The following is an 11,515-nucleotide window of genomic DNA, read 5'->3' as shown; positions in this document are numbered from 1 at the left end:
CTTTCTGGACAGGCATGAGAAAGATATGAAAAGTTTGGAAGAGAGGAAAACCTGTTTCTTTGCTGAAGTGGTCCAGGGTAGTGCTCAGGAATTGAGTGGTTAGATTTTGGGGGCATATCAAAGCTCTCTTCTGGTTATAATCATGCCACATATGCCTGACATATTTCCCTGCTTTGAAACTATCATCAGTAATCCTTCTATACCAAATCAAATCTTTGAGAAGAGATCAGACTCACTAGAAGTTTGACCCTTTGCGTGTGTGAATAAAAGTGGTTTTTTAGAGGACAGTCAGTAACGTTTTTTTGAACAATTCAGTAACATCTTTTGAACTTGGTCCAAAGTGAGGAACAAATGGGACAACATAGATGTACAGCAGAACTGAGGGAGCTGTATGCAATTGTCTGTATCTGCATACAGCCAGTGAGGTTTAAAGAGATGTGGAGAAAAAAGGTATAATTTCTGCCTGTTAACTGCCATATTATTCAGCTGTGGATGAATCAAGTATGGGCAAACCTAAAATAAGAAATAAGAAGATACCTGCCTTGGAAAAAGTCAGTGTGTTATATAGGTCCTTGCTTGCTCAATTCAGACTAATTAAAGAAAATTTCAAAGCACTTTAAGATCTTGAAGTAAAAAAGAGAAGCAAATCTCTGTAGTTCAACAAAATTAATTGTAGCAAATAATGAAATACAGTACTGGAGGTATTTGACTGAGACATGTTTGAAATGAGAAAATGGAACAGAGAGGCAACTCTCTGGATTTGATAGTTTCTCTAGATAATGAATTTTTGGAGCTAGCTAATACCTAACTTTGGAGGATTAAGGTGTTAAAAACTTGCTTAATACCAATTCTGAATGGATAAATAATAAAGTACAGGAGCATAGTTATGAGGATTTAAAATATTTATTGACCTTCTACTCAGTACTGGAATTTAATCATATTTCCCAGTCTTCTGCTTTTGCAGAAGGTATCAGCTGTATTTAGTGATATAATGTTCTGGTCGTGAAGACAAGATTGGAAACTTACGCAGTTACAGGTGGCTTTGTGGGTCCAAAAGTAGTTTTATCCAAGGAAAGCAAACATGGTAAGAAAATGCATAAACATAACTGAGGATCAGAAAATCGTTGTGGACTCCTGGTAAATAAAAAATCTCAGCTGACCACAAACCATTTCGAGGCTCAGATCCTTTCTCCCTGGAACTAGCTGCCTTCTTGTATATACTGTAATGGTGACAACTTAACATGAAATATGTTCAAGAAAATTCATAGTAATCCCAATTTAATCCCCAAGATGAAAATTTTGGGATGATTCAGAGATTAATTTAAATGCCTTTTTTTTGTCTTTGGATTTTCATTGCAGGAAATTACAACACTAAGAAACACAGACCGGTTTCATTGTTCAAAGCATAAACATGGTATTTGCATTTATATGAAACATGTGTGAGACTTTGAATTAAATTTCTATTATCCATCAGGAATTGCATATCCAACCTGTGGGTTTTGTTTTGCTGGGTTTTTTTTTAATTAAATGAGAAACTTGGTGAGTGTGAGGATATATTCCTATAACATAATGGTCATAAATTGTAGTGAGAAGAATACAGGAGCTACCAAGACCCCAAAAATCCTTAAAGTGCATTTCAAAAGACATCTTTAGTGACAAAGCCCTATAGTTTGATGGCTCTAACTCTCAGAGCTGAAGGTGTAGTCCACGTTCACACACAAGGCTTGGCTGATGGGCACAACTGCACACACGGCCAGGAGAAATCTGTAATAAAAGACCCCATCTCAGGTCTTCTGAGCTGTACAAAAACTCATTTATCAGCCAGCCCTCTTGATGAATCTTCAGAGTGGATATGATATGACACAAGTAGCAATGTTTTTTTCATTGAAGCTCCATGAAGAAAGTCAAAGTGATGCAAAATATTCTTCTCAATATAAATATTTGGATTTAACAAATGCTATCAGTCAGCTGGGCAAAGCATGATAAAACAGAGAATTGATAAATCAACTGGATTCCAAAGCACATTTGGTTTGATATTAACTCTTAATAAGAAGGTGATTGCAGAATTTTCTTTATAGAAGAGTTTGTAAGGATTGATATGGACAGCAATACTGTGATTTAAAAAAAAAAAAAAAAAGAGTAAATGTCATATCAATAATCTGATGAATTTCAAAAGAAGCCCCCATGTTCATAGCTCAAAAAAGTGATAATTTTCTCTGAATCCCTGTACAGTAACATGGCATAACATATATATAATATTTGTGCAAGCAGCAGGTACGTCTCAAAGCCATTCTTGTAGATTTGCATTTAAGAATAATACACGTAAATACTGCAAATAATGCCTTTGACTGCAAAAATATAAGGAAATAATGAATTTAGAATAAATAAAACTTCTTTAGTTCAAATATTTTCATTTTAATGTCTTCCAGCAGTTTTTAAGCAGGAAAGTACAGGCAATCTTAGATAGGAAGAAGAATAATTTGAAGAGAACAAACCGTTGCATGTTGTCCTTGAGTGAACAACAGTCACCAAAGGAACTTGGAAGCTCTGTTCATCCCTTAACTGTCTGTGAAATCACTTCCTTGAAAGAAATGTGTAAGAAATCCCACCATTGGCAGATGTGGGATGAATATTGTGTAGCAGTCCTTAAGAGAGTTCATTTTAAACCCTAAAATATTTTGCTTCATATTTCTTTCAAAGCTCTTGACATTTAACAGACTTCTAAAAATGTTGCTCATAAAATTTCCCATAATTTCTTTTAAAAATCTCACTAAATTCATACTCCTAAATAATTGGCAGAATTTATGTGAATGCCATTTGTATGTAATTTGTATAAATTTCCATGAAACCCATTCATCATCATCAGTCATCATGTTCCTCATTGTCTTTGCTGGGATCACAGAGCTGCCTGGATGCATCAGTGTGTTCATGACCCCCAAGTATTAGGAGAGTTTCTGGGTAGTCTCTGTAGTGTGTGGCTCCAAGTGAAAAACAAACTCCTTTCCAAAGCCCCCAAAATTTGAAAAACAATGAATAGCAAGGCTGGCAGAACAACGTGATATTCTAGAGTCATTTATCAGCGTGCCCGAATCATAGCTGTAGTATGCAAATGAGCAGAAGCAATCAAAGAAATTTCATTTTGCCACAGCTGCAGGGTTGGGTCTGAGCTGGGAGCTTCCCTCGAAGGTGCTGAATCCCCTCAACTCCCACTCTCCACTAATGTGGGCGGAGGGTACTGGGAGAAACTTGTCCCATTTTGAATCAAGCTCTTTGAGATCTTCCAGAAAATCTCTGATTATAATAATTTGTTTTATAATGTGTCACTCTACACTTATGAAAAATGAGTATACTTGCTGTAATTCAAGTATTCTACAAATACTTAACTGTACTAAAAGTGTGCCAAGTATACTAAAAATACATTACTTTCCACAAGGATATAATTTCCTAGTAATCAGAAGATATACTCTGATTCAAAAATTGCTATAATTGTTAATGTTGGTGAGAATTCCTAAGGCATCAAAGCAGAGGAATATTTGTGGTGTGAGGCTGCAGATAGGTAGTTGAGATCATCAGTGTTAAAACCAGAAATGATGCACCTGCTGGAGAGACTCACTAAGGAAATACTGCAATGTGCCAGATTGATGGTATTTTTACACTTCAGGGCAGCTTTATTGTTGGGCTGCTGAGTTCAAAAAACCTTTCGCTAGGGGAAGTGAGAGTTGCCCTTTCCAGGAATTGTAGTATTAATTGCTATTAGTTTAAAAGCTCGATTCAGTTTATTTTTATTTAGTCCCCACAATCTGTCTTGAGAGTCCTTTGTGTTGTCATCACTTCTTAATAGTTCAGGAGTTTATAACGTGCTGCAGAATTGCTAGAGGAGGCAAGTAGGAAAGGAAAATTAAATGAAAGACAGATTGGAAGGGAGCAAAGGAGGCGGGTGGGGGATGAAGGATACTATACATGAAGCGCTAAAAGAAAAAAAAAAGAAAGCAACCAAAAAATAAAAAAGCAAGAATTGCTGAGGTAATTAAAGAGAGGAATGGACAATAACAAGAAACACCCAATGTAAAATACCAAAATTTATCTACTCAAGGTGTGTGGTGGAGACAGAAGCAAACCCTATCCAAAACCAGAACAAGTTGTGTTTAGTGGTGCTAGGATCATGCCAAGGTCAGAAATGCTGTGACGGTAGACTTGAGCTGTTGGGAGAACTGTCTGTGGCTCCTGTGCCTGGTTGACACACATGATCTGTGGCACAGCAGGATTTTTCATGACTGATCCCATGGTGCTTCCAGGGCAAATTTGACTTTCTGCTGCTATAAATAAATTAATGTAGTTCTTGTAGTCCTGTCAGAGGGAAAAAGTCACAAAAGATTTTATAATCTTATTTCCCTGCTGTTCAGCACTTACTCACTTCAAGATTCAAACAAAAAGAAAGCCCCAGCCAGAATCCAGGGCAGCTTATTCTTTCAACCCAGCAAACCACTTTTTCTACTCAGAATAAACATTCAAACTTTTTTATAGTATCTGGAAGGTTTGTGCCTCTTTCTGAGAAATACACTTCTCTGATATCAGAATGTGTGTTGCATTTGAGTTTTTAAGACTGCCAAATTACTATTCGCTTTGTGTAATCTTTCTGGTTTTCCTGTTGTTGTTTCAAGTTTTTGCCTTCCTCTGACATGCTCAATATATAGTTACTTTTTTACTCTTGTTCTTTCTCGTGGTTCTCTCCAGCCATATCCAGTGACTACAGCCTCTGCTGACTACTGCTTTTGATTTAGCTGTACATTTGTACAAAAAAATACCATAGTTACCAAAGCAGTAGAAAAAACCAGAGATTTCACAGAGACTTTAGTAGTGGCAGGAGAAAAGGTCAAGATACTGCATATTTTTAACAAGAGACTCAAGTTCTCTCTCATGTATTTGATAAATTCTTGTTTTGCTGGATGCATTGCAAGACAAAATTTTTTATTCTGTATCCAGGTAACCTCATTCTGATCAACCCATAATAATCTGAAGTAGGTTTTAAAGATCCAAATTGAACTGTGAGTACTATTTAATAGCTGTTCCCTGCTAGTAATCCTTCATTGTCATGTATGCAATTGCTGTTTCAATGAAGTGTATTCATATTTTCTCCAAATTATTTTAAATTGCATTCTTTATACACCCTCTCACCGACAAACTTCTCTGGCTGTAGTGACCACTGGAAAGCTATCTCCATCTACTGATTGTGTTTCAATCTCAAGTTATTTCAGCACACATAGAAGGATTTAACATCGACAAGTGATGAAAAGATGAAGTAATACAAATATTGCACTTTTATTTTTGAGATGTAGGTACAGGCTGGATTCTATTCAGTTATGGCTGAAACAAATTAGAAGATATAAATTGCTCTCCAACCATCCTACAAAGTATAATATCTAGCTTTAGTTCTTTATTTATCAGCTAAGCTTATAGCAATGTCTCCAAGTGGATGGATTGTCAGTATTTGTCAATTCCAAAGTATTGCTGAGTCAGAAAAAGTAGCTCTGGCCCTGCAGACAGTGAAATTACCGTGGTTGTGTTGGTTATAGACAAGGGACCTGGACTGGAGTACCTTGAGGCTTTGATCCTATAATTTAGCTAATGCAGGACTCCAGCAGGGCTTCCCTCTGGTTCTGGGAGCTTATATTGATTCAAAGGTGTTCAATGACTTAATGCTACAGGCAGAGAAACACACAGATTTTCCTGGTGTTTGCAGGTTTCAGGATGTTAAAATTATGCAAATTGAGCACAATTTGCCCAAAAAGAAAATTAGCATTGTGTGCCTGTAGCAAGCATAATATGTGTATCCCCATGAGAGTATGAACACTCAGCAAATTTTTGCCTCATTAGCACTCCAGGGGTAGCACTGACTTAATTCTTTGCTGTTGCAAGCTCTGTAGCTGTTACCCACAGACATTTTACAGTTGTCCATAAAACACGTTCGTCAAAAACAAACATAAATTTTATGAAAAGTATTGAGAAACCAGGGCAAGGATTCTTTTACAGAGTGAATGACTCTGCTCAGGGTGTAAAACTTTTGGCATCCTAATTCTGGGAGGCATAAAAAGAAATGCCACTCCCAGAACTGGCCTGCCTGGCTCTTCAACACTTCAGATTTGGAAGCAGATCCCTCCTAACCATGATGCAGAATCACAGAGCACAATATGAGGCTGCCCTTTGGAAAGGAAGGCTGAGATGAAAAAGACCTAGGAAGAACATGATCCAAACCCCTCAGAAATGGACTTCACTGTGGCATGGTGCAAAATGCTGGAATGGAATGTAAAATCCCATCTGTTTATGGGGTTCTCTTGGTTTATGACTGATTTATTTTTGGACAAAGTAAGCTTCAACTCTCCACAGAGTTATCACTGATATAAGGAATAAAAACCATGGGGTTATCCAAATTTTTCTCATATGGTTGAATCAAAAAAGATTGAAAATTTTGCATTCCCCTATTAGACTTTTGAAAAATCTTGTTTTGAAATCTGTCTTTTAATTGCCATTGAAGTGTCTTACTATAGTAATAATCCTTCAAGACATCTTAGGGGTTTTTTTCCTGTTAGCTGAATCACTGCAAATGCTTGCTTTTTATTGAGAATGCCTTTTTTATTCCCTGAGTTCCCCTCCTCCTGTCCTCATCTAGCTTTTGTTTTGTTTCATTCTAGGAATTTTACACTTTTAATGAGTTATTTTATATGGTAACTTTTATATAATATGCTTTACTGAACATTTCTCTCAGTCCACAAGTGTTCCTGTAGATGGGATAGGTACTTCTGAGTAACATCAGAACTTTTCATTCTTTTGAATATAATGGTTAAAATGGTTAATTAGATGACAAACCTCAGAACAGTTATGGACACAAACCTGAAGGTACCTTCTCAATCCACTCTTCAGAAAAGCCATCAGTTTTTGGAGTGATGGACAGAGGATTTAATGGAGAGCAATACTGGAAAATAACATAATACTAATATTATAATACTATATGACCTCAATTAAGATGCTTGCTGAAGTGTTTGTCCACCGGTCTCAAAGAATATTGTCACATTTCAGGACAGTTTCAGGACAATTTCAGGGCTAGGAGAGGATAATCAATGAAAATGCTGAGACATCACAGGATTTCTTATTAAAAACTCAAAAGACCAAAGTTTCATTTATGAAGAAGGGTCATATAAACAAGTACTTCAACACACGAGTGAAGACCCACCTCTGCCAATGAACCTCAAACCTACAGAATAGCCAAAAAGACAATAGATCAGAATTTAGTGTTTCTTCTCATGTATAATGAGAAAGATGCTCTGTGAAACTGAAAAGAAGCTGATTCAAATCTGTGTTGGAAAATTCTCTTTCACACAGTACGTTACTGAACTATGAAGCACATTTGTACAGGTTGCTACTGAGGTCAAAGACTAAGCAAAATCCCATACAGATTTGACTATTCAAATAATGATGAAGAATTTACAAAATGTTCGTGATGATCATTGCCAACACATTTTTGAGGACTGGTAATTTTGAGATCCAACAATATCCTTAGTTTTATTGGGATGATTGTCTGCCATAGTTGTGGTGTGCAATTCTGTCTTCCTTTGATGCATCTCAACCTGGTCATTGTGAGAGGCAGCCTGCCAAATTAAAAGAACCCCGATCCTCTTCCAGTAGGGAATTCAGAAAGTCCTTTTCCTTACAAAAGAAGCTGTGAGTGTGTCTTCTCCTTCCTTCCGTGGGTTTTCTTTCGTTCCAGTGTACTTATGTTGCTGCACCATTTTGTAGACAGAAGTACATCTGTTCTGCCCCCACCAAAGTTAGCCAGCTGTGTGCCAGCTGTTAACATAGCACAATGTGTGAGTTAATGAGCCTTGCTGGGGACTTTTTCTCTTGGTAAGTGTTCCAACAGCTCTTAATCAGCAGCAGATTGTCCACTGAGTGATGTACGACATCATTCTCTGTGCTTTCTCCTCCTTGTGTGGCTGTAGTGCAGCCCTTATGCAGACTTTTAGTGACCTGCTCAGTGACCAAGTGTAGCCTACTTCAATTTATAAAGTGTCCACAAGCAGATGTGGATTTGAACATCTTCTATTTTTTATTTCACTTGTCCAATTCAGTGTCTGCAAAGAGTATAGCATCTTCATTGCTTGCCATTTTTTTCAAGCCTATGGAATTTTTATCAGTCAATCTGCTCACATGAATATTTTCACAAAGACACTGAGTGTTACTGTGCAGCAGGTGAAAGGTGTTGTAAGCATCAATAAGACTTAATTCAGGAATGATGTTTTAAAAGTATACATTCATAGTTGCAAATACTGCCTGCAGTATTCCTCCTGCTCAGCTCATAGCAGACAACTGATTTAGGGATTTGGGGAAAAGGCTTCTGATGTGGCATGTTTTTTACTTACATAATTAGGAACAGGCAGCTACTGTTTGCAGTAACAGAGCTTAAAGATTATTAATACATCCATTCTCCCTTCTTTGCATTTGAAAGAATTTATCACTCATTAGTACATTGTCAAAGACAGGATTATGTCTTGGTCCTATGTGCACTCACAGGGAAACCCCTGCCAACTCTCTTCGTTACTGCCAGGAAGCCAGTGAATAGAAAATAATTTAGGAGCATAGAAAAATAAAAAGGGTTTTCCTTAAAAGCAGAGTCCTTAAGCATAGGAGCTGAAGTTTTGATCCTGGGCAGTACAGGGCCTGTGCACACCTGCCAAGGTTGTGGCTGGGGAGTCTCATTGTCCCTCCCAAGAGACCCATGAATTTTTTCCATGTCTTTACTGTGGCCTCGTATAGTTCATGCTGCAAGTTGAGTAATTAACATAAATAACTTTTACTGGAGTTTAGGTACTGAACCTCTGTTAGCACAGGATGTACTGACAGCATCCTCAAGAGTGTGAACCAAAGGTCCTGAAGCTGTTTCAGGGGCATTTCCATTGCTTTACAGTAGTCAGTGAACACATGACAGGTTCCTTTGAGCAATTTTTCAGCATTTGGTTCATTATGTACCCTTTCATTTTCCTCACAAAATTATTCTCAATACCTTGCCATCACTAAGGTATATAACAATTTAATAGCACAGCACCAGTAGCAAGGTAAATCAGTCTAACAAATATTCTTTATGGCTAAAATTATACAACACAGGGTCTCCACGGAATGTAAGTGAAGCTGTGGCAAGGAATTTCTCTTGCATAAATACTGACATTTTCCCCCATTTACCTGATTTGCTCAAAGGCTGTGTTACGTAGCAAACCTCACATGCTGTGATGGTTGTGGTGTGAGTACAAATGCTCATTTGTAGGAGAGGAAAATATTCTCTATTGACATTTTATTGAAATAGGTGAGAAAAACTTAAAAGCCAGAATTAGTAGTAGGACTTTAGGACAATTACTTAGCATGATGTGTAGGTTAATGGCAGTTACATGGTCACTTCCTTGCACATCACATTGAATTATTACCCTTTTTTTTTAGTCTGGAAATGTAATTAGTCTGTGATGGATGGGAGGCTAAATTCAGCACTTGGGGTCAAGCCACAACTTATAAAGGAATAGCTGCAGAGACCTTCTGCATTTTGAAACATTAATTTGCATCCAGTCTATATCGTGTCTTTCTAGCCTTCCAGGTCATGTAAACTTAGAAAGCCACAGACTATCATAATGAGAGAAAACTGCTACTACTCCTAAATCTCCTCTTCTCCTGCCCCTTTCACCCACCTGTTTTACCAGTTGTGAGGTAATCCAGGATAGAAACAATGCCCCTTCTACTTTTTATTTAATAACTCTTTCTATTTTTAGGACCTTGACATTGAAGTAGTAGTAATCAATATATCTCTCTAGCAGAGATAAGAGAATAATGAAAATGAATGTTCTCTAACATTTGTTTGAACATGATTTGATGACATACTTCACTAATATTTCTATGTGAAGTAGACTGAAAATTTTCTAATAAAACACACTGGGAATATGCTATTTTTTCTATTTTGAAATAATGTGGAAATCTGTTAATTCTAGGAAGCTTTTAGGTGAAAATAACTTGTTTGATGGTAAAGCCTTTGATTATCTGTGACCCAGCAGAGAGGGAACTTTAAAACCTGATATTTTTATTGTGAATATGGCATTTTAACACAGACATGCTTTATGAAGGTATTAAAAGCATTCAATTTTGTTTAAGTGCAAAATGAAAACAAATACTGAACACTTGGGAGTTTCTGTGAAATATGAAATGCCGGCTGTCTTTTTATATTCTTTCATACTCTCAATATTTTTCAGGGCATGTTTTTATCAGGGTTTTCACGTAGCGTGAAATCCTTCATCATTCAGAGAGTTAAACAGAAGAGTTATGCAATATTTAAACCTTATTTAAGACTGTGAAATAGGGAGGAGGTGAAAGATACACATTGTAAAGGCAAAGTGTTATGCCTAGGCATAAAGATTAATTTTACCTAAGAAAAGTGCTGGGTATTTATTTTCAGATAAAAAATGCAGTCAGAAATTTTGCCTCCAATTTATTTTAAACACAGAATTTTCTGCTTAGATGGAGAGCCTGGACTCTCTGTCCAGATAATGAAGAAAGATAAGCTGGTTCAGGAGAGGCTGAGAGCAGCCCCTTTGTGCCTTTGCCATGGTGGTAGCTTGGCCAAGCTGTCTCCAGAGCCAGCCTGTCACACACCATGGGCAGTGTGAGCTGCAAATACAGAGCACTTGACAGAAAAGCAGTTGGGAAGTACATTGGTATATTTCCATACTGATCATTCCTAACAATGAATATGAGTTGAATTCTTCTTGCCAAAAAGACCGGTCAAGATAAATGGTTTTGTTCATCACTACCCAGAAATTAAAAATAATTAGAGAAGGAGTGCAACAGTGTTTCTGACAAAAAATATAGGTATTGCTAATACCTGAAGATTTTTCCACTTTATCCTATAGAGCATGTGAATGAACTCTATTAGCTTTGATTTTTTGGGGGTTTTTTTTGGTTGTTTTTTGGGTTTTTTTCTGGCTATAATTTTAACTGTGGACTCTTAACTTGCTACTGTATCCACATTAAGAGATAACACTTTCTGTACATTATCATCTTTAGAGACTTTACATATGAACACTGCAGACCAGCAAGCAATCAACTTAAAAGAAAAAAATATTTTATTTAATAATTTTAACCAAAGTGATTTCTTTGTAGGATAAGACTTTTTTTTTTTTTCCCCATAAAATCCTGGAGTGCAACAGGGAAGCTCACAGCTACTTCAAAGAAAAATTGAAGAACATGCAAATCTTCTTTTATTAGTGAAATCTAACAGCACATTTAAATGTATGGCTCTAGTAAAGAGATAATACTTCCTTTTTATTAGTGTTAGGGAGCCCTGGGACTTGTAAGGGTTGGCAGTGTCCTCAGGGCCCTGGCAATTTGCGTACATTATTTGTCTTTTAAAAAAACGATGTTGCTCAGTTTTGCCAAGGAGCTCTGAAGAATTCACATGTTGGCTTCTATTCTTAGGTGCCTTCTTTCT

Source organism: Corvus brachyrhynchos, unplaced genomic scaffold, assembly GCF_000691975.1.
Source record: "Corvus brachyrhynchos isolate BGI_N302 unplaced genomic scaffold, ASM69197v1 scaffold101, whole genome shotgun sequence".
In the NCBI taxonomy this organism is placed as follows: Eukaryota; Metazoa; Chordata; class Aves; order Passeriformes; family Corvidae; genus Corvus; species Corvus brachyrhynchos.
Note: the sequence above shows the minus strand (reverse complement) of the source record.